We start from the raw sequence: 23,668 nt of genomic DNA, 5'->3' as shown, positions 1-23,668 counted from the left end.
TTTACTAAAAGGCCTAACTAGTGAAACTTGTACTAGAAATGTACAACATGCATGTTTAAAATGTGGTTGACATGGAGTCCACCACTTCGAATTATATGTGAAATAATAAGTGATTGGAACAGTTCAGGTACATTAGGCCCAACATTACTGAACTGTTGCCCCTTTCCATGTTCCTGATGCTGATTGCTGAAGACCTGCTATTCCTGTGGTCTGCTGACAAAGTCTCTGCTAACTGCTGTTTTACTTAGGAGAGGTATAACCAATGTGCATTTGTTTTTCCTTTGTAGCTTTTTACCTTAGAAATCTAACCACATATTTTTGTTAGTGCCATAGTTAGATGATTTCCAAATTAAGGGGGTCATTCTGACCTCGGCGGTAAAAGGTGCTTACCGCCGGTCAGAAGACCGCCATAACACCGCTGCGGCTGCGCTAAACCGCCACGGTCATTCTGACCCGCAACTGGCAAACCGCCAAAAACCCGACATCCACAAAAATCCGCCACACCAACGGCCAGCGAAAAACTGGCGATGACCAAACCTCCACCGTCACGCCAACAGAAATACGCCCATGCCATTCCGACCCTCGAATCCACACGGCGGTCTTTCAACCGCGGTATTCCATTGGCGGTACACACCGACGCGGTCAAAATACACACACCCTTACAAAACACAACCACATTGGACAATTTGAAATACACACACCTGATACACATACAAACAACACACCCACACACCCAATACAATATAAAACACACACCCACATCACCCACAAACCCCTACGACAAAAAAAACCGACAGAAAGCCAGAGATAGACAGCACTGCTTAGACAACACCATCACACAGAGGCAAACCACACCATCACCCACACAATATCCACGCACAAAACACCACACATCACCACACTCACCACACTCTACAACACATACACCACCCCACACCTCATCCACACCACCCTATGGCACCCCAAAGACACCCCCGGTTCTCAGACGCCGAACTCCGGGTCATGGTGGAGGAACTAGTTCGGGTAGAGCCCCAGCTCTTCGGGACACAGGTGCAGCACACCACAATTGCCAGGAATATGGAGCTATAGCAAAGGATAGTCGACAGGGTCAACGCTGTGGGACAGCATCCACGAAATCAGGATGACATCAGGAAGCGGTGGAACGACCTACGGGGGAAGGTGCGTTCCATGGTATCAAGGCACAACATCGCGGTGCAGAAGACTGGCGGCGGACCCCCACCTACTCCCCCTGAATTTACAGCATGGGAGGAGGAAGTCTTGCACATCCTGCATCCTGAAGTCCTCGCAGGAGTATCTGGAGGAATGGACTCTGGTAAGTCAAATCTTAACTACTTCTTCCCACCCCCACCCCACCTGCATCCCAAATCATACCCCCACCCTCACCCCCACCCCCATCACACACACTCCCTGCAAATGTCTCACCATCACAACCCACCCATCCCAACACCTAGACCTGCATGCGTCCACAAAGCATGGACACCCATCACCAAAGCATGCCCACTGCACATACAAATCTCCCCCACAAGCCACCCTCACAAAAGCCCACACACAGGAATGCCAGCCCTGGGGTACACGGGCACCCACCCATTGACCGATATGGCACACACTGAAGCAATAACCATACCTCTATACCCCTGCAGGACCCAAACGCCACCACACCGCCCAGGAGGGTCCAGAAATGTCCATCCCACCCCCAGAAGAGGCCACCAGTGATGACAGCAGCTCTGTCTCCCTGGACCCAGATGACCAGCCCGGACCATCGGGGACCTCTGGACAGTCGGTTCCCCTCACACAGCCACTGGCCACAGCAGACCCAACCCCCTCTGGGAACACCAGCACAGCTCCCACCCAGCGGGCCCATGCCTCTGTCTCCAGGACAAGTCAATCAGCGGTGTGTCCACCACTACAGGACACCCAGGCTAACCCACCACCCCAACAACAACAGGGACCTGGGGGCAGTGGTAGTGGGCACACGTCCAGGGGACAGAGGCCCAGGGAAACAGGGGAACTGGGAGGGCTGCTGTGCGACAGGGGGGGGACAGGCCCAGGGAACCCACTCTCCACGAGGCCCTCTCCTCCATCATGGGAGCATACCACCACTCCCAGGAGACGATGGCGACGGTACTGGCTAGGTTCCAGGAGATCCAGGTCATGCAGGAGCAACAGTACATGGGGTTCAGGGAAGAACTTAGAAGCATCAGTTCCGCAATGGGCACCATCGTATGGGCACTCAACCAGATTGTCACCACATTGCGGGACCATGTGGCACCACAAAGGGACCCTGTCACTAGCATGGACCAAGAACAGGCAACCACCTCCGCCGGCGCTAGTGGACAGGAGGCCCCCACACAACAACAGGCCACCAGAACCCCACCTCCTGCAGAAGAAGAACTACCCCGCAAGCGGGCCTGAGATCTCGTAAGAAGACATAGTAGGATGTCAAGACCCCCGCCAGCAAAGGATACCCCCTGATGTTATCCCACTGTCCCACATTGTCACCCTGTCCAACCTTGAACTGCCCCTGCTCCACCTTCCACAGGCATATGGACAATGCACCTGTGAGACTGAAAAGCTGGACTCTGCCATGGACATTCCTCCACCATCACCCATCACCGATTTCCCACCATGTCCCTAAATTCAGCATTTTAATAAAAACACGTATTGCACAAAAACAATCTGGAGTCTGCCTGTATTGTGAACAAATGTATTAAACATAATGCTGCCAAAATGTCCAGTTACACAGTGATGAAAACATACCACTGTCACACAGCTGTAGTCCATGGGGAAACAAAGCAGAGGTCACGCAGTGGGGGCCACATCTCTGAAATTTGAAGGGAAAGTCACAACTCAGTTAACATACACTGGGGGAATAGGACAGACAGTAGAGAGGCAGGAGACTGTAAGTAATTGTAAAATGCCGGTGTTGATTCTTACCTGTGTGTTATTGAAAATACTGTAGTATCACTCTGTCCCTGTTGTCTGTGTCGTCCCCGTCGTCTTCCTCCTCTTCACTCTCCACAGGTTCCACCCCTGCCACAACACCACCATCTGGACCATCCTCCTGCAGGAAAGGCACCTGGCGTCGCAAAGCCAGGTTGTGAAGCATACAGCAGGCCACGATGATATGACACACCTTCTTTGGTGAGTACATTAGGGATCCACCTGTCATATGCAGGCACCTAAACCTGGCCTTCAAGAGGCCGAAGGTCCGCTCAATCACCCTCCTAGTACGCCCATGGGCCTCATTGTACTGTTCCTCTGCCCTGGTCCTGGGATTCCTCACTGGGGTCAGTAGCCATGACAGGTTGGGGTAACCAGAGTCACCTATTAGCCACACACGGTGTCTCTGTAGCTGTTCCATCACATAAGGGATGTTGCTATTTCGCATGATGTACGCGTCATGCACTGACCCAGGGAATTTGGCATTTACATGGGAGATGTACTGGTCTGCCAAACAGACCACCTGGACATTCATCGAATGATAACTTTTTCTGTTCCTGTACACCTGTTCACTTCCTCTGGGGGGGAACCAAAGCCACATGGGTCCCATCAATGGCACCAATGATGTTGGGAATATGTCCAAGGGCATAGAAATCACCCTTCACTGTAGCCAAATCGTCCACCTCAGGGAAAACAATGTAGCTCCGCATGTATTTCATCAGGGCAGACAACACTCTGGACAAAACCTTAGAAAACATAGGCTGAGACATCCCAGATGAAATGGCCACTGTTGTTTGGAACGATCCACTTGCCAAACAATGGAGTACTGACAGAACCTGCACTAGAGGGGGAATCCCTGTGGGATGGCGGATGGGTGACATCAGGTCTGGTTCCAGCTGGGCACACAGTTCCTGTATAGTGGCACGGTCAAGTCTGTATGTGAGTATGACATGTCGTTCTTCCATTGTCGACAGGTGCACCAGCGGTCTGTACACGGGAACAGTCCTCCATCTCCTCACAAGTCCCAGCGGACGGGGCCTAGGAATGACAACATGGAGCATAGAGTCAATCAACCCACAGGTACGTTCACACAGCTTGCACAGTACACGATTCTCTATGCATTGAATGGCTTGTATGAGTGGCAATGCAAGGCCTAGGCCTGCGTGACGCAGTAGAAATTAAGCCATGTGGGCCTTTGAAATGGCGGCTGCCTGACCTGTGAAGTGTGACAATGAGATGTGAGCTCATTGCGATGGCGTGGCACACCGTGGCGGTAGGCGGTCGAAGACCGCGGTGCAAAGCCGCATTGGTTAACATTGAACCCTATGGGTTTCAGGAGCCAATGAGGAAGTGCGCCGGCGGTCGCGGTACGCACCGCCGCGGGCGTGACCGCCATTTTCGATCTGCTTAATCACTCGAGACCTGATCATCCACAGGAGAGGACCTATACTGCAAGTGCTGCTGTGACCTCGGTCTGGAAGTGACAATGGCTGCTGCGACTGGGGAAAGGGCCCCTGCCTTCACTTCAGAAGAGTTGGAGAAACTCGTGATGGGGTCCTCCCTCAGTATGCGCTACTCTACGGTCCTCCAGACCAACAGGTAAGAACACTGGGACCATGCTTAGTGGGCAATGCCGGGTTGAGTGGGGTGAATGAACGATGGTGGTGAGGGGAGCGAATGAGGAATGCATCGCACGACAGATGAGAGCATGTGCCACATGGCAAGGTTGGGGAGGGGGGGCCACTCACATCGACCATGCAGAAAAGTGATGATATTTCTTTTCCCACCCTGTACATGTCACATAGGTCAGCGCCCATCAGAAGATCGACATTTGGCGTGCCATCGCCAAGGACGTCCGGGCCCTGGGGGTCCACAACAGACGGGGCACCCACTGCCGCAAGAGGTGGGAGGACATCTGCCGCGGGAGCAGAAAGACCGCCGAGGCTCTGCTGGGGATGGCCTCCCAACCTAGGAGGGGTGCCACACGGCAATTGACCCCCCTGATGTCCCGGATCCTGGCGGTGGCCTACCCCGATTTGGATGGGCGCGTGAGGACATCACAGCAGACACAAGGGGGTGAGTATCAGCACATTCTGCTATATTAGCGCACAGTGGAGGTGTCTGGGTGGGGGAGGAGGGCTGTGGCTATCTCTAGGCCAGGGCGGTTTCTGTAGGCTAGGCTCCTCCGTAAGGCATGGCCCTGTGCCCCCGCCCCCCACCTCTGTAGGGTGCTAAGTACAGCTATCCATGGCCCGGGCTCACCTATGTGTGCATTTGTCGTCCATAGACTTGTAGGCCAAGTCACAATAATTGAGTAGTGTACCCCGAGTGCGTGGCGTAGTGCAGTGGGCTTCTGTGTCTGTCCTCTCCGCCAACGGAGTCACCAATGCATGCACTCAACATGTCTTTCTTTCTCCCCCCCCCCTTTTTTTTGGTCTTCCTGTTCATGTGTGCATTAGCATCATCAGGCGGAGGAGAAGTGGTATCGGCGCACGAGGGAGCTGCATCTCACATGGCCCCGGAGGGCCATGCAACCGACTCCGAGTTCACCAGTGAGACGGAGGGCGAGGGGAGCTCCACAACGGGGACCCGTGGAGACGTCAGCGACACAGACACGTCCTCGGAAGGGAGCTCCCTTGTGGTGGCGGCAACATCCGTGCCCACTGCAACAACAGGTACAGCCGCCACCCAGCGCACCAGCTCCGCCCTCCCAGCAGCCCCTCAGCGTTTGCCCCGCGCCCGCTCGCCCAGGAAGGCGGGCATCTCCTTCGCCCCAGGCACCTCAGGCCCTGCCCCAGTTACCCCTGCTGCCCTCAGTGCGGAGATCATTGACCTCCTCCAGACGCTCATTGTTGGGCAGTCTACCCTTTTGAATGCCATCCAGGGTGTAGAAAGGGAGGTGCACCGGAGCAGTGCTTACCTGGAGGGCATTCATTCGGGTCAGGCTGCCCATCAGCGATCGTTCAACGCTCTGGCCTCAGCAATGACGGCAGCCATTGTCCCTGTCTCCAGCCTTCCTCCTCCAACTCCCTCCACCAGTCCCACTCCCCTGTTCCTCTGCCTATCCCAGCCACACCTACAGACCAGCCTGCACACACCTCAACACCCAAGGGCAGCTCATCCAGACATAAGCACCACAGATCACACAAGCATTCACCCAAGCAACATCCACATGCAGACATGCCAACAGCCACTGCCTCCTCTGTGTCCCCCTCCTCCTCGTCTCCCTCCTCCCTCCCTGTGACGTCTCCACTCACACCTGCATGCACACCACCATCAGCCAGTACGTCCATCACCAGCACACCCACCAGAACACTCCGCACATGTGCAGTCACCACCCCCACTGCCATTTACACGTCCCCTGTGTCCTCTCCCACTGTGTCTGTCACCCCCTCTTCCAAACCACACAAACGCAGGCAGCCACCCACCCAACAGCCATCCACCTCACGACAGCCTCCGTCACAAGCACCTGCACCCAAAGACAGCACACTTGACTCTCCTACAACCACATCCTCTTCCTCCACTCCCATACCCACTGCACCTACCCTTCCCATTGCTCCTAAAAAGTTTTTCCTCTCCAAAATTAACCTCTTTGCATCACCTGACTCACCCCCTCCATCTCGTAAGAGTCCAAACAGCACCTCAGCCACCACAAGCCCTGCACCTACTAGGACCATAGTTCAGGGCTATTGGAGTCCACCAGCTCCTAGGGCAGGAACATCGGCCAGCAGCAAGGGGACAGCCAGCCCACCCCCTGGGAAAAGAACCAAAAAAGGGAAGAGCCTGCGCGACAGGCCTGAGACGGCTGCCCCCAAGGACACTACCCTTGCACCGTCACCTGGCACATCCACAAAGGGAGGCAAGGGCCTCAGAGATTCGCCGAAGGAGGGCAAGGGCAGCAGGGCAGACAAGTCCGGCAGCAGGCGAGCTGCCCAGGAGGGCCCCAACAGCCCCATTTCGGGTGTGACGGAGGACACCCACGGGCCCAGGACTCCAGCACAGGAGGGCCCCGCAAGCGAAAGGTCGGATGGCGACTGAGCGGGAAATATTGGCCAGATCTGGTTCCCTAGGAACACAAGACAAGCACCGCTGCACAGGGCCCCGCCGTGACAAGCACCGCTGAACAGGGCCCTTCAAGACAAGCACCGCTGAACAGGGCCCCGCCGTGACAAGCACCGCTGAACAGGGCCCCCCGTGACAAGCACCGCTGAACAGGGCCCTTCAAGACAAGCACCGCTGAACAGGGCCCCGCCGTGGCAAGCACCGCTGAACAGGGCCCTTCAAGACAAGCACCGCTGAACAGGGCCCTTCAAGACAAGCACCGCTGAACAGGGCCCCTCCAAGACAAGCACCGCTGAACAGGGCCCCACCGTGGCAAGCACCGCTGAACAGGGCCCTTCAAGACAAGCACCGCTGAACAGGGCCCTTCAAGACAAGCACCGCTGAACAGGGCCCCGCCGTGGCAAGCACCGCTGAACAGGGCCCTTCAAGACAAACACCGCTGAACAGGGCCCCGCCGTGGCAAGCACCGCTGAACAGGGCCCTTCAAGACAAGCACCGCTGAACAGGGCCCTTTCAAGACAAGCACCGCTGAACAGGGCCCCGCCGTGGCAAGCACCGCTGAACAGGGCCCTTCAAGACAAGCACCGCTGAACGGGGCCCCGCCGTGACAAGCACCGCTGAACAGGGCCCTTCAAGACAAGCACCGCTGAACAGGGCCCTTCAAGACAAGCACCGCTGAACAGGGCCCCGCCGTGACAAGCACCGCTGAACAGGGCCCTTCAAGACAAGCACCGCTGAACAGGGCCCCGCCGTGGCAAGCACCGCTGAACAGGGCCCTTCAAGACAAGCACCGCTGGACAGGGCCCCGCGGTGGCAAGCACCGCTGAACAGGGCCCTTCAACACAAGCACCGCTGAACAGGGCCCGCCGTGACAAGCACCGCTGAACAGGGCCCTTCAAGACAAGCACCGCTGAACAGGGCCCCGCCGTGGCAAGCACCGCTGAACAGGGCCCTTCAAGACAAGCACCGCTGAATAGGGCCCCGCCGTGACAAGCACCGCTGAACAGGGCCCCCCCGTGACAAGCACCGCTGAACAGGGCCCTTCAAGACAAGCACCGCTGAACAGGGCCCCGCCGTGGCAAGCACCGCTGAACAGGGCCCTTCAAGACAAGCACCGCTGAACAGGGCCCCGCCAAGACAAGCACCGCTGAACAGGGCCCCGCCGTGACAAGCACAGCTGAACAGGGCCCTTCAAGACAAGCACCGCTGAACAGGGCCCCGCCAAGACAAGCACCGCTGAACAGGGCCCCGCCGTGACAAGCACCACTGAACAGGGCCCTTCAAGACAAGCACCGCTGAACAGGGCCCCGCCAAGACAAGCACCGCTGAACAGGGCCCGCCAAGACAAGCACCGCTGAACAGGGCCCCGCCGTGGCCAGCACCGCTGAACAGGGCCCTTCAAGACAAGCACTGCTGAACAGGGCCCTTCAAGACAAGCACCGCTGAACAGGGCCCCGCCGTGGCAAGCACCGCTGAACAGGGCCCTTCAAGACAAGCACCGCTGAACAGGGCCCTTCAAGACAAGCACCGCTGAACAGGGCCCCGCCGTGGCAAGCACCGCTGAACAGGGCCCTTCAAGACAAGCACCGCTGAACAGGGCCCCGCCGTGGCAAGCACCGCTGAACAGGGCCCTTCAAGACAAGCACCGCTGAACAGGGCCCTTTCAAGACAAGCACCGCTGAACAGGGCCCCGCCGTGGCAAGCACCGCTGAACAGGCCCCTTCAAGACAAGCACCGCTGAACAGGGCCCCGCCGTGACAAGCACCGCTGAACAGGGCCCTTCAAGACAAGCACCGCTGAACAGGGCCCTACAAGACAAGCACCGCTGAACAGGGCCCCGCCGTGACAAGCACCGCTGAACAGGGCCCCGCCGTGACAAGCACCGCTGAACAGGGCCCTTCAAGACAAGCACCGCTGAACAGGGCCCCGCCGTGGCAAGCACCACTGAACAGGGCCCTTCAAGACAAGCACCGCTGGACAGGGCCCCGCCGTGGCAAGCACCGCTGAACAGGGCCCTTCAACACAAGCACCGCTGAACAGGGCCCCGCCGTGACAAGCACCGCTGAACAGGGCCCTTCAAGACAAGCACCGCTGAACAGGGCCCCGCCGTGGCAAGCACCGCTGAACAGGGCCCTTCAAGACAAGCACCGCTGAACAGGGCCCCGCCGTGACAAGCACCGCTGAACAGGGCCCCCCCGTGACAAGCACCGCTGAACAGGGCCCCGCCGTGGCAAGCACCGCAGAACAGGGCCCTTCAAGACAAGCACCGCTGAACAGGGCCCTTCAAGACAAGCACCGCTGAACAGGGCCCCGCCAAGACAAGCACCGCTGAACAGGGCCCCGCCGTGACAAGCACAGCTGAACAGGGCCCTTCAAGACAAGCACCGCTGAACAGGGCCCCGCCAAGACAAGCACCGCTGAACAGGGCCCCGCCGTGACAAGCACCGCTGAACAGGGCCCTTCAAGACAAGCACCGCTGAACAGGGCCCCGCCAAGACAAGCACCGCTGAACAGGGCCCCGCCAAGACAAGCACCGCTGAACAGGGCCCCGCCGTGGCCAGCACCGCTGAACAGGGCCCTTCAAGACAAGCACCGCTGAACAGGGCCCTTCAAGACAAGCACCGCTGAACAGGGCCCCGCCGTGGCAAGCACCGCTGAACAGGGCCCTTCAAGACAAGCACCGCTGAACAGGGCCCTTTCAAGACAAGCACCGCTGAACAGGGCCCCGCCGTGGCAAGCACCGCTGAACAGGGCCCTTCAAGACAAGCACCGCTGAACAGGGCCCCGCCGTGACAAGCACCGCTGAACAGGGCCCTTCAAGACAAGCACCGTTGAACAGGGCCCTTCAAGACAAGAACCGCTGAACAGGGCCCCGCCGTGACAAGCACCGCTGAACAGGGCCCCGCCGTGACAAGCACCGCTGAACAGGGCCCTTCAAGACAAGCACCGCTGAACAGGGCCCCGCCGTGGCAAGCACCGCTGAACAGGGCCCTTCAAGACAAGCACCGCTGGACAGGGCCCCGCCGTGGCAAGCACTGCTGAACAGGGCCCTTCAAAACAAGCACCGCTGAACAGGGCCCCGCCGTGACAAGCACCGCTGAACAGGGCCCCGCCGTGACAAGCACCGCTGAACAGGGCCCTTCAAGACAAGCACCGCTGAACAGGGCCCCGCCGTGGCAAGCACCGCTGAACAGGGCCCTTCAAGACAAGCACCGCTGAACAGGGCCCGCCGTGACAAGCACCGCTGAACAGGGCCCCCCGTGACAAGCACCGCTGCACAGGGCCCTTCAAGACAAGCACCGCTGAACAGGGCCCCGCCATGGCAAGCACCGCTGAACAGGGCCCTTCAAGACAAGCACCGCTGAACAGGGCCCTTCAAGACAAGCACCGCTGAACAGGGCCCCGCCAAGACAAGCACCGCTGAACAGGGCCCCGCCGTGACAAGCACAGCTGAACAGGGCCCTTCAAGACAAGCACCGCTGAACAGGGCCCCGCCAAGACAAGCACCGCTGAACAGGGCCCCGCCGTGACAAGCACCGCTGAACAGGGCCCTTCAAGACAAGCACCGCTGAACAGGGCCCCGCCAAGACAAGCACCGCTGAACAGGGCCCCGCCAAGACAAGCACCGCTGAACAGGGCCCCGCCGTGGCCTGCACCGCTGAACAGGGCCCTTCAAGACAAGCACCGCTGAACAGGGCCCTTCAAGACAAGCACCGCTGAACAGGGCCCCGCCGTGGCAAGCACCGCTGAACAGGGCCCTTCAAGACAAGCACCGCTGAACAGGGCCCCGCCGTGACAAGCACCGCTGACAGGGCCCCGCCGTGACAAGCAGCGCTGAACAGGGCCCTTCAAGACAAGCATCGCTGAACAGGGCCCCGCCGTGGCAAGCACCGCTGAACAGGGCCCTTCAAGACAAGCACCGCTGAACAGGGCACTTCAAGACAAGCACCGCTGAACAGGGCCCCGCCAAGACAAGCACCGCTGAACAGGGCCCCACCAAGACAAGCACCGCCGAACAGGGCCCTTCAAGACAAGCACCGCTGAACAGGGCCCCGCCGTGGCAAGCACCGCTGAACAGGGCCCTTCAAGACAAGCACCGCTGAACAGGGTCCCGCCAAGACAAGCACCGCTGAACAGGGCCCCGCCGTGGCAAGCACCGCTGAACAGGGCCCTTCAAGACAAGCAGCGCTGAACAGGGCCCCGGCGTGGCAAGCACCGCTGAACAGGGCCCTTCAAGACAAGCACCGCTGAACAGGGCCCCGCCGTGACAAGCACTGCTGAACAGGGCCCCGCCGTGGCAAGCACCAATGAACAGGGCCCTTCCTGTCAAGCACCGCTCCGCTGGGCTCTTCCTGTCAAGCACCGCTCCGCTGGGCCCTTCCTGTCAAGCACCGCTCCGCTGGGCCCTTCATCTCAAGCACCGCTCCGCTGGGCACCGCCGTCTCTGAACTGCTCCGCTGGGCCCTTCCTGTCAAGCACCGCTCCGCTGGGCCCTTCCTGTCAAGCACCGCTCCGCTGGGCCCTTCATCTCAAGCACCGCTCCGCTGGGCCCTTCCTGTCAAGCACCGCTCCGCTGGGCCCTTCATCTCAAGCACCGCTCCGCTGGGCACCGCCGTCTCTGAACTGCTCCGCTGGGCCCTTCCTGTGAAGCACCGCTCCGCTGGGCCCTTCATCTCAAGCACCGCTCCGCTGGGCACCGCCGTCTCTGAACTGCTCCACTGGGCCCTTCATCTCAAGCACCGCTGGCCCATTGGCAGGGCCGGATCTGTGTCGGGCAGGGCTTCATGAAGCACTCTGGGCAACATGCCTCCTCCATAACCAGTGGAGTCTGTAATCCACTTGAGAGACTGTGGCTTTGCACTCCCCAGGATGTAACAGTGGGCAATCCACCCACTGTAGAGACTTGAGAGACTGTGGCTTTGCACTCCCCAGGATGCAGCAGTGGGCAACCCACCCACTGTAGAGACTTGAGAGACTGTGGCTTTGCACTCCCCAGGATGCAGCAGTGGGCAATCCACCCAGTGTAGAGACTTGAGAGACTGTGGCTTTGCACTCCCCAGGATGCAGCAGTGGGCAATCCACCCACTGTAGGGACTTAAGAGACTGTGGCTTTGCACTCCCCTGGATGGTACAGTGGGCATGGAGGCCCCTCGTGGATCTGGCGTCGTGGACTCATGTGGCTGAGGTGCCCCCCCTTCCCTTCCCCCTGAGGTGCCTGTAGTTTTATTATCTGATGCCCCAGCAGTGTTCTCTCCAATGGAATCGGGTCTCGTGTGTGGGCTTTGCCCATGTGTTTATGCACACTGGCCCACGAACAATGGAAGGTAGCCAATATGTGCTGGACTTTTGAGCTATGTATATATTGTTCATGTTGTAATATATTTTATGTATATATTTAATATTTCACTTAACTTCAAATATGCTATAATATACTTCATTTTTAATGATCATTTTATTTTGTCTTTGCATTATTCCGGGGGGTTTGGGGGGGTGTCACTCTGACTTGTTGCTCTGCATTGGTGTGTAGGTATTTGGGGGGGGGGTGTGGGTGTGTCGCGTATGTGTGTGCCCGTAATCTTTTCTCCTCCCCCCTCCCCTGTGTCATAGGTGCAGTACTCACCGTTGTCATCTGCGCCGGCGTTCGTGCTCCTGGTAGAGGAGCAGGTAGACAATAGCTGGTAGGATGTTTAATTCGGGTTCCATGCTGTCCAGATTCCTCGTGGAGTGTATAGAGGTGAGCGTTTTCCCGTTCGTAGTCTGTTTCCGCCGTGTTTTTATCGGCGGGGCTCCCGCCCCGGAAAAGGTGGCGGATTGGTGAGTTGTGATAGGGTGGGCGGTACATTGTCTGCCGCCTGCCTGTTGGCGGTGACCGCCGCGCTGTTTGTTTGTCCCGCCGTTTCGGTCGGAGTGTTAAAGTGGCGGTCTCTGTTGGCGGTTCCCGCCAGGGTCAGAATTCCATTTTTTTTACCGCCTGCCTGTTGGCGGGTTGGCCGCTGCTTTAACACCGACCGCCAGGGTTGGAATGACCCCCTAAATGTTGTCCACACATGCTTTTCGAATTAGAATTTGGTAGTTAGGATGTCTGACCCAATAACTGAATTAAATGTTCATTAATTGATTGTGGTTGCTTCAACTGCACAACTGATGAAATCTGTTATTATTTCTCAAAAAATTCTGTTATTTTTCTGTAAAATTATTTTCGAGTGTTTAATGATAATTGCTATTATAAGATTGAGATTCGTCAGACGATTTGGACAGCCGGGGTTGTTTCTGTATTGCTATAACTTTGTTTTGCGCATCATTTGCGTGACTTTAGCTTTGTTAATCAAAGGGCAATAAATGTTTAAACTTTACTAAATTGGTGTGGTGATTCATGACCACATAGGTGATGGTTCGTATACACTTCTGAACCCTTATTACATATTGTTGTTGTTTATGGCTATTGATTTTCATTGTTTGATTTGATGATCCTATCACTGTTGTCTGAGTCAAAAGATTTGAATTAACCTCTGAGGGTAGTAGATGTCACTGCCTGCCTAATATTAGGAGGTCACATGCCCACAGAATTTGGTAGCAACAGGAGAGAGATTATTCATGGTTTCGTCACAGTAGGAGGGAGATTGTTGGAAATGGCCCTTTTTGCAGGGTTATCCCCAAACTTTTTGCCTTCTTCCTCCTGTTTTTGCTGGTTTATTGTCTCTGCGCACCTTACCACTACTGATTAGTGCTAAAGTGCAAGTGCTTCCTAGGTAAATTGTACTGTTGATTGGTTTATCCATGATTGGCATGTTTGATTTACTGGTAAGTCCCTAGTAAAGTGCACCAGAGTTGCCCAGGGCCTGTAAATCAAATGCTACTAGTGGGCCTGCAGCACTGATTGTGCCACCCACAAAAGTAGCCCTGTAAACGTGGCTCAGACCTGCCACTGCAGTGCCTGTGTGTGCAGTTTTAAACTGCCAATTCGACCTGGCAAGGGTACCCACTTGCCAGGCCCAAACCTTCCCTCTTGGTACATGAAAGGCACCCATAAGGTAGGCCCTAGGTAGCCCCATGGGTAGGGTGCAGTGTATTTAAAAGGTAGGACATGTACTGGTGTGTTTTACATGTCCTGATAGTGAAATACTACCAAATTCGGGTTTCCTTGTTGCAAGACCTATCTCCCTCATAGGATAACATGAGGGCTGCCTTTAAATAACTTTAAAACGTGGATCCCCTTTAAAGGCAGATGAAAATATGGAGTTTGGGATCTCTGAACTCATAATTTAAAAATACATCTTTTAGTGAATTTGGTTTTTAGATTGTGAGTTTGAAAATGCCACTTTTAGAAAGTAGCATTTCCTTGCTTAAACCATTCTGTCACTCTGCCTCTTTGTGGATTCCCCATCTGGGTCAGTTTGATAGTTGGGCTGTCCTCTCCTCTAGACAGTGGCACAAAGGGAGTTGGGGTGTAGCCTGCATATCCTGATGAGCCATCTCTGTTGAGAGGGAGGGGAGGAGTGGTCACTCACACCTGAAAGGGCTGTGCCTGCCCTCACATAGTGCAGTCTCCAACCCCCTGGTGTGTGTCTGGGGCCTGGCCTGGACAAGGAAGGATCTTGCAAACAAGTGAGACTTTGCTTTGAAGTTTGCCAACTTCAAAGGCAGAAAGGGGTATAAGTAGTAAACCTAAAACCCAAGACTTTTAGAATCTTTCTGGAATCAAGAGGAACCTCTATCCATTGGAAGAGCTGAAGAAGAGTACTGTCCCTTTGCTGAGTTGCTTTGCTGGACTGGCCTGCAGTTGCTGCTTCTGCCTAAAAAGAGCGCAAAGGGTGAGCTTTGCTGTGTGTCCTGCTTGAGACGGTTCTTCAAGGGCTTGGAGTAGAGCTTGCTTCCTGTTAAAAGTCTCAGGGACATCAAAGACTTCAGTTTCCTCGACCTGCAGCACTGGGAACTGTGTTTTGTGCTGTTGAAGAGGAGAAACCACTGCGCCGCCATCAATGACGCCGCTGGACTGCACCGTGACCTGCTGACACCGCAGGGAGCCCCATTGCCCCGCTTCACACCGTGACCCTGGTCTCACCGATGACGGACAACTTCACCAAGCCGCTGCTCGCACCGTGACCTGTGGGCCCCGCACTCCGGCATCTCCTGCTCACACCGCATCCTGGGCATCCCTGACTCCACTACTCCTGCTGACACCGGCACTGCTGCCAGCATTGTGGCCTGTGGACACTGCTCGTGAGGTACACGAAGCACCGTCCTGTCCCTCACCACAGCCCTGGTCCACTGACACCAGCACCATCTACTCCATTGTCGTCACCAGGCATCCCTGCCTGCACCATGGTCTGTGGACAAAGCTCATGAGGGTCACGAAGCACTGTCCCATCCCGCATCGCCGGCTTGGGCCTACCGACGACAGCGCTTCAGCAATGACAACTCTGCTGCCTGCACCGTGACCTGGTGACACCACACGCTGCACTGCCCCGCTTCACACCGCAGCCCTGGTCTCACCGACGCCGCTAGACACCATCACAGAGTCACTGCCTGCGCCATGACCTGTGGGCACCGCACGTCGCATCATCCCACTTCGCACTGCAGCTCGGATGCCATCCATGCCAGCGCTCCTGACTTCATCAGCCCGGAGTTCGATCTGCAATGTGTGTGACTTCAAGGGCCCGACAACCCCCGCACCGACTCCGGAACAGACACCGCGACACCAGTGACGCTGCTCTCCTGAGCTCATTGCGAGGATCACGACGCCCTGCAATTCCAAAAGGTACTGTTTGCTGGTCTCCCTGACACTGTGTCTGGCGTGCGATGCCGCAGTCAGCCTGAACGGTTGGTTTTCTTGATCACAACGCCATGATAGCCCCAATTGGAGCTATTGACTACAAGGAACTCTATTTTTGAGTAAATCTTGCAAAATTCATATCTGTAACACTGTGGCCCTCATTCTGACCTTGGCGGGCGGCGGAGGCCGCCCGCCAAAGTCCCGCCGTCAGGTTACCGTTCCGCGGTCGAAAGACCGCGGCGGTAATTCTGACTTTCCCGCTGGGCTGGCGGGCGGTCGCCTTCAGACCGCCAGCCAGCCCAGCGGGAAAGAGGCTTCCACGAGGAAGCCGGCTCGGAATCGAGCCGGCGGAGTGGAAGCTGTGCGACGGGTGCAGTTGCACCCGTCGCGTATTTCACTGTCTGCGCAGCAGACAGTGAAATACTTGTAGGGGCCCTCTTACGGGGGCCCCTGCAATGCCCATGCCAGTGGCATGGGCACTGCAGGGGCCCCCAGGGGCCCCGCGACCCCCCCTACCGCCATCCGGATCTCGGCGGTCCGACCGCCGGGATCTGGATGGCGGTAGGGGGGGTCGGAATCCCCGCGGCGGTGCAGCAAGCTGCGCCGCCGCGGAGGATTCAATGGGGCCGCGGTACACTGGCGGGACCCCGCCAGTGGTGCCGGTCCGACCGCGGCTTTACCGCCGCGGTCGGAATCCCCATTGGAGCACCGCCGGCCTGTCGGCGGTGCTCCCGCGGTCCTCCGCCCTGGCGGTCAAAGACCGCCAGGGTCAGAATGACCACCTGTATGTTGGATTTTTATCGTTTTGGTCTTATTTTACACAAATAAATATTGTCTATTTTTCTAAAACCCCATTTCTAACAGAGATCATTCATGGTTTTGTCTCAATAGGAGAGAGATCATCCTGGTTTTGAGAGATTTGGTTTTGTCAATGGTTAGTTAGAGGAGACTGGTATGTTCTCAGTGTAGTGAGTTTGCGTACTCCAAAGTAGTTGAGTAGGGAGGGTGAGAGTAGGGAAGTCATCAAACGTCAAGTGAATTTGGTGCTGTGTGCTCAAAAAGTGCACACATGGGTGTTGTTGTAACAGATTCTGCAAGGTCTAAGACTCTGGAGTGTTGTACAAGTGTATGAGACACTTGTTTAGTTCTTGTTGTTTACTTGTCTACAATGTTGGTGTTTGTTGTATTCCTAGTGTGTGTGTGTTAAGTGAGTGCAGATTTGACAGGTACTAGGTGATTCCTGAGTGCACAAGGAGGATCTGGTATTAGTCAAGAGTGAAATTCGCAGGTCGAATTTTACTTGAGCATGAGAGAAAGCCACAGCCAGAAGAGTAGCTGTTTGAGCAAAAGGCCACAGTAGAAATTTCCGTACAGCTTTCAAAGTGATTGAGTCCTATCTGTAGTAAGCATACAAGTTAGTTTAGTTGATTCTTAGTGCTCTCAATAATTTGCAGTTAGTTTTCTGTGTGAATGGCGAGATGCAAGGCTTTGTCAGCAGCTGTGTGAGAAAATGTGACCTCACTGGGTCCGCACTGAGATTGGTCGGTTGGTGAAAGGAGCCGCACACGGATTGGTGGACAACCGTGAACAACTATTGGTTGAGAATAGCAAGCAAAAAGGATTTTTGGATTGAAATACTTCCTTGTTTGTAGTTTAAGCCCTATTGAAGGTAAAAATTAAATTTTTCAAAGCATTCAAAAGTGCAATAAGAGGAGATGCTTTCATTCTAGTTAGAATAGGAGAAATGAAATTGCCCTGCCAGAACATACAAAAGCACAGTACTTTATGAACTAAAGCCCCCTCTGAGACCAGCACAATTTGAAGCTTTAGATATTTGGGAGTTAGTAGCCAGATAACAATAGAATTTAAAATTTGGGAGACAATGCGAAAAGCTGAGAAAACATTTCTAGAAGCCAAATGGGATATTGAGCAGAAGTTTTGGAGAATAGAAACCTTGCAAGGTTTTGGAATATTTCCTGTAATTTTACAAGATAAAGGGAACAGTGTCAGACCAAAGACAAATAAAAAGAATTCTGTAGCAACTGAGTTGAGGTCAGATGAAGTTAAAAAAATCACTGACTTACAATAGTGATTCAGATGATGATGAATTTGTAACACAATTATTGAGAAATCGCCCTCCTCCATATGCAGCTGAAGAGGCAAATCAAAGTGTTAGTGCTAGTCCAAGTGCACCTCCAGTTGTGGTAACACAGAGACAAGTTCAAGTTACAACTAATGTTCTTATTATTGCAGCAACTCAGACTCCTGTGATTCAAACTGTAGCTCTGCCTGTAGTATATTCTACAGTTCCTGTTGTTAGTTCTGCACTGAGTATTAGAGTACCGGTGGCACCAAAGATTATACAGAAACCGATGATGGGCCAGGTGGAGGCTACACCCAATTCAATAACTCCTGAATTATGTTTTATGTGTAAATCTGCCACAAACAGAGCAGAGTTGGCACATCAGAAATAATCAGAACTTGCAGAAAAATATGAAGTGGATATTGAGAAACCCAAACCATTAAAGAGGAGTTATAGACAAAAAATCAATTCAAAAGGCATTGCAAACATGAGATCACCTGGAATTAAAATTCATATTAGAGAATTAATCTAAAGTATTCAACCATGGGGAGCATTAGATAAATGGGAAGGCAGATGGGTAAAGAAGAGAGAACAGAAGAAAAGAGTCTGCAACTTCGAACTCTACTGACACTCAGCAGATTGATAGTCCAGTAAAAATATTGCGATTGAGAGAAATTCCTGGATGGAATTATGTTCATGTCCCTTGGAGTAGGAGTGATATTTTGTCATTCACAAATGATTACCTAGGACTGAGAAAGAAACCAGTGGAATGGTATCAGCAGATAGACAGGTTTGTGAAACTTGCAAAATGCCTATGAGAGGATTTAAATACTCTTTTAGAAATGGTGGTTCCAGCTGATTTACTGATTGAATGCAAAAGGAGTGCTGACTGGCCGACAAGAGAGCCTCCACGAGATCCAGTTACAGGTACACCATCTCCTGAAGTAATGAAAAGCTATTACAAAGTGATTGAATTTTTGAAAACGAGAATTTACCCTAAAGATATTGATTATTACAGAATTGATAGGACAGCTCAGGAAGCTCACGAGTCAATACATGCATATTTTGTAAGGTTCTTGCAGGCATTCAAGCATTATAGAGGTTCAGAAACAATTGAGCCTAAAGACATAATTCAATTTGTGTTCAGGTTTGTGCATGGGTTGAGACTCGAAATTGGTAACATGATTAAGAGTCATTTGATTTGCTGGCAAGCAAAACTAATTGATGAAGTATTGCAGTTTGCTAAATATTGAGGTGATGACATCTACATGAAGCAGAAAAGACTGAAAAAAAGAAAATGGTGATGCACATTAGAGCAGCACAATCGGGGATGCAGGGAACACAACTACAAAAATGTAAGTGATTCTGGGTCAAGGCGAGGGGAAGAGGATGTGGCGGTGTTAGAAATAGAACTTGTGCTGATTTGAATACTACTGTTACTCTAGGTGTTGTGTAGGCAATGAAGAAAATGTTACCTTGTCATGGGTGTGAGGATCTTGAACAATGGAAGCAGGAATGTCCTTTGATGGTGCAGGAAGGTGTTGTGCTGATAAATAAACATTATCTTTTTCCAAATTTGAGAGGATGGAGAAATAGGAAACCTAATGTAAATGTTCAGAATATGAATAATCAAATGCAGATTCCACAAATGCATATTCCCCAACAGCAGGTGCAATGTTTTTAGGTACTACAACAACAAATGCAACAGCAGATGCAAATGATGCTACAACCGCAGCAAATGCAAATACCTCAAGCTCCAATGGCACAGCAGCAGGTAGTAGTTCCTCAGTAGAGCATGGGTCAAATGTTAAATCAAAATGGTCACCAATTGATCACACAATACCTATTACACAGCGAGGATGAATTGAGTGATGAAATTGTGAGTGAGAATTCGGATGAAGAAGAATGTGTGCTATCAGCTTCATTGGAGGTGGATCAGAGCAGTCCCTATGTAAATTGAACAGTTATGGGTAACAGGAGCTGCATGCTGTACTGTCAGAACTGCATAAGTTCCCAATGTGCCACTCTCTGGGAGAACAGTACAGGTTGCAGGAATAGCGAATCAACACCTGGCGAATCTGATTACTGAATAGATTACTGTTAAAAATTGGTACTTTTGAAGTTATGCACAAATTTGTAGTCTGTGACTCAAGTTCAGTATGTCTACTGGGAAGAGATTTGCTGTGCAAGTTATGATGTTTGGTTACTATTCAAACAAATAGTGATGATGAGGAATCATGCATACCAGTTGGCTGTAATCTAATTAAGGAAGAATTACCATTACTCTTTTTCCTCCATTTACGGTACAGGATCTACCAAGTGACATACAAGATACAGGTATTCTAAAAGTGTGGGATCTTTCTGTAAAAGATATTGGTCTAATCAAAGGAGTGGAACCAGCCAAAGTCACAGTTAAACCTAATGCAGTTTTCCTGAAAACTCCTCATCACATGGCACCAGATGTAACTCCTATAATTGCAGATTTTGTTGAGCAAGGGGTTTCGAACGAAGTGCTGAGCAGCCCATGTAATTCACCTATTATGGGTTTGCAAAAACCTAGTGGGAATTTTTGCATAGTTCAGGATTTGAGAAAAATTAATTACATAGTGGTCAAAAGTTGTCGAGTGGTACCTAATCCAGCAGTGATTTGGTTTCAAATTCCATGTAAAGCAGAATGGTTCACAGTAGTGGATTTGTCACAAGCATTTTTCTTAGTGCCTTTACATGAGGATAGACAGTTTCTCTTTTGTTTTAAATTCTGCAATCGTATGTACTTCTGGTATAGAATTCCACAAGGCTTTTCAGATTCCCCATCAATATTTAATCAGGTGTTGGAAAAGAATTTGGAATCATTGGAAATGCCTTTCCAATCTACATTGGTTCAGTACATTGATGACTTAGGGGGTCATTACAACATTGGCGGTAAAAGCTGCTTACCGCCGTGCAGAAGACTGCCAACACACCGCAGCGGCCGCGGAATTCCGCCACGGTCATTATGACCCACAGCTCGGAATCCGCCAAAATCCAGACAGCCACACAAGTCCGCCACACCAAAGGTCAGTGATAAACTGGCGATAACAAAACCTCCACCGTCACACCAACAGGAATACGCCCACACTATCACGACCCACGAATCCACACAGCGGTCTTTCAACCGCGGTATTCCATTGGGGGTACACACTGCTGCGCTCAAAATACACACACATTTACAAAACACATCCATATTGGACAATTTGAAATACACACACCTGATATACATACACACACCACTCCCACACATCCAATACAATATAGAACACACACCCACATCACCCACAAACCCTTACGTCAACAATTGAGACAGAAGGCCAGAGAGAGACACCACCAGAAAGAACAATAGCATCCACAGGAACCCTACACCATCACTCACACAACATCCAAGCACCTCACACAACACCCTTCTAAATATCACCCCACACATCACCCACACCACCCCATGGCCCTGCAAAGACACCCCAGGTTCTCTGAGGAGGAGCTCAGGGTCATGGTGGAGGAAATCATCCGGGTAGAGCCACAGCTATTCGGATCACAGGTGCAGCACACCACCATAGCTAGGAAGATGGAGCTATGGCGAAGAATCGTGGACAGGGTCAATGTAGTGGGACAGCACCCAAGAACACAGGATGACATCAGGAAGAGGTGTAACGACCTACGGGGAAGGTGCGTTCCGTGGTCTGAAGACACCACCTTGCAGTTCAGAGGACTGGCGGCGGACCCCCCACCTCCTCCCCCAGAACTAACAACATGGGAGGAGCAGGTCTTGGCTATACTGCATCCTAAGGGCCTCGCAGGAATAGCTGGAGGAATGGACTCTGGTAAGGCAAATCTTTCACTACTTCATCCCCCACCCACCTGCATGCTATCACGTACCCCCACCCTCGCCCTCTCCCCCATCACTCCAACTCCTCACATATGTCCCAATATCACAAACTACACATCCCAAACCAAAGCCCTGCATGTCCACTGCACATACCAATACACCCCCCTAAACCATTATCACACAAGGTCCTACACAGGAATGCAAGCACTGGGGTACAGGGTCACCCACCCATTGCACAAACAGATGCAATAATCATGCCTTTACACCCCTGCAGGACCCCTACCCAACGTCACTGGACAGGAGGGTCCAGACATGTCCATTCCACCCACAGAAGAGGCCCACAGTGATGACAGCAGCTCTGTCCAACTGGATCAAGATGACCAGCCCGGCCCATCTGGGACCTCGGGACAGTCGGTTCTCCTCACACTGGCACAGGCCACTACAGAGCTAGCCCCCTCTGGAAACACCAGCACAGCACCCACCCAGCGGGCCCATCCCTCTGTCCCCAGGACTCGTCAATCAGCAGTGTGTCCACCACTACAGGGAACCCAGGCTAACCCACCACCCCAACAACACCAGGGACTTGGGGACAGTGGCAGTGGGCACACGGTTCAGGGGACAGAGGCCCAGGTACACAGGGGAACTGGGAGGGCTGCTGTGCGACAGGGGGAGGACAGGCCCAGGGAGCCCACCCTCCACGAGGCCCTCTCCAACATCATGGGAGCCTACCACCATTCCCAGGAGACGATGGCAACGGTACTGGCCAAGTTTCAGGAGACCCAGCGGCTGCAGGAGGAACAGTATCTGGGCTTCAGGGAGGAACTCAAATCCATCAATTCCACCCTGGGCACCATTGTAGGGGTGCTGAAGGAACTCATTAACACCAGGAGGCAACTCCTGTGGCAAAACAAGGGGCCCCTGACACTAGCCTGGACAATGAACTGCCCACCACCTCTGCCGGCGCCAGTGGACAGGAGGCACCGCCACAGGACTACGACACCAGCATCCCACCCCCTGTAGATGGAGAACCACCCCACAAGCAGTCCCTGAAATCCAGGACAAAGACAGAGAACAGTGCCAAGACCCCCGCCAAGAAATAAGACCACCCTGAATGTCATCCTTCTGTCCCACTTTGTCACCCTGTCCATACTTAAACTGCCCCAGCTCCACTTCCTATGCCCCTTTGGACAATGCACCTGTGAGACTAATAGACTGGACTCTGCCATGGACATTCCTCCACCATCACCCCTGACCATTTTACAACCCCCTCCACTATTTAGCACTTAAATAAACACCCTTAAATCACAAAACAATCTGGAGTCAGTCTGTGTTTTCACAATTGTGTATTTGCAATAACTGAGGGATATAGCAATGTCCATTGTATTGTCAACATACCTATGTCACACAGCTCTAGTCCATGCAGAAACAAAGCAGATGTCACACAGTGGGACCCACATCTGTGAAATCGTAAGGGAAAGTGACAACTCAATGACCATACACTGGGTGAAAATGACAGACAGATGAGAGGTAGTAGAATTAAATCAGATGTAGCAGGCAGTGTTGTCTTCTTACCTGTGTCTCACTGGAAATATTGGTGGATCACCCTGTTCTTGTTGTCTATGTCCTCTTCTTCTGCTTCCTTGTCTTCACTGACCACAGGCTCCACAGCTGCCACAACACCTCCATCTGTACCATCCTCCTGCAGAAAAGGCACCTGTCGTCGCAAAGCCAAGTTGTGAAGCATACAGCAGGCAACGATGATCTGGCATACCTTCTTTGGTGAGTAGAATAGGGAACCACCTGTCATATGGAGGCACCGGATCCTGGCCTTCAGGAGGCCGAAGGTCCTCTCTATAATCCTCCTAATTCGCCCATGGGCTGCCCTTGTCCTGGGATTCCTCACAGGGGTCAGTAGCCATGACAGGTTGGG

The sequence above is a fragment of the Pleurodeles waltl genome, chromosome 3_2, assembly GCF_031143425.1.
Source record: "Pleurodeles waltl isolate 20211129_DDA chromosome 3_2, aPleWal1.hap1.20221129, whole genome shotgun sequence".
In the NCBI taxonomy this organism is placed as follows: domain Eukaryota; kingdom Metazoa; phylum Chordata; class Amphibia; order Caudata; family Salamandridae; genus Pleurodeles; species Pleurodeles waltl.
The sequence above is the reverse complement of the archived record's forward strand: the minus strand, read 5'-3'. Positions refer to the sequence as shown.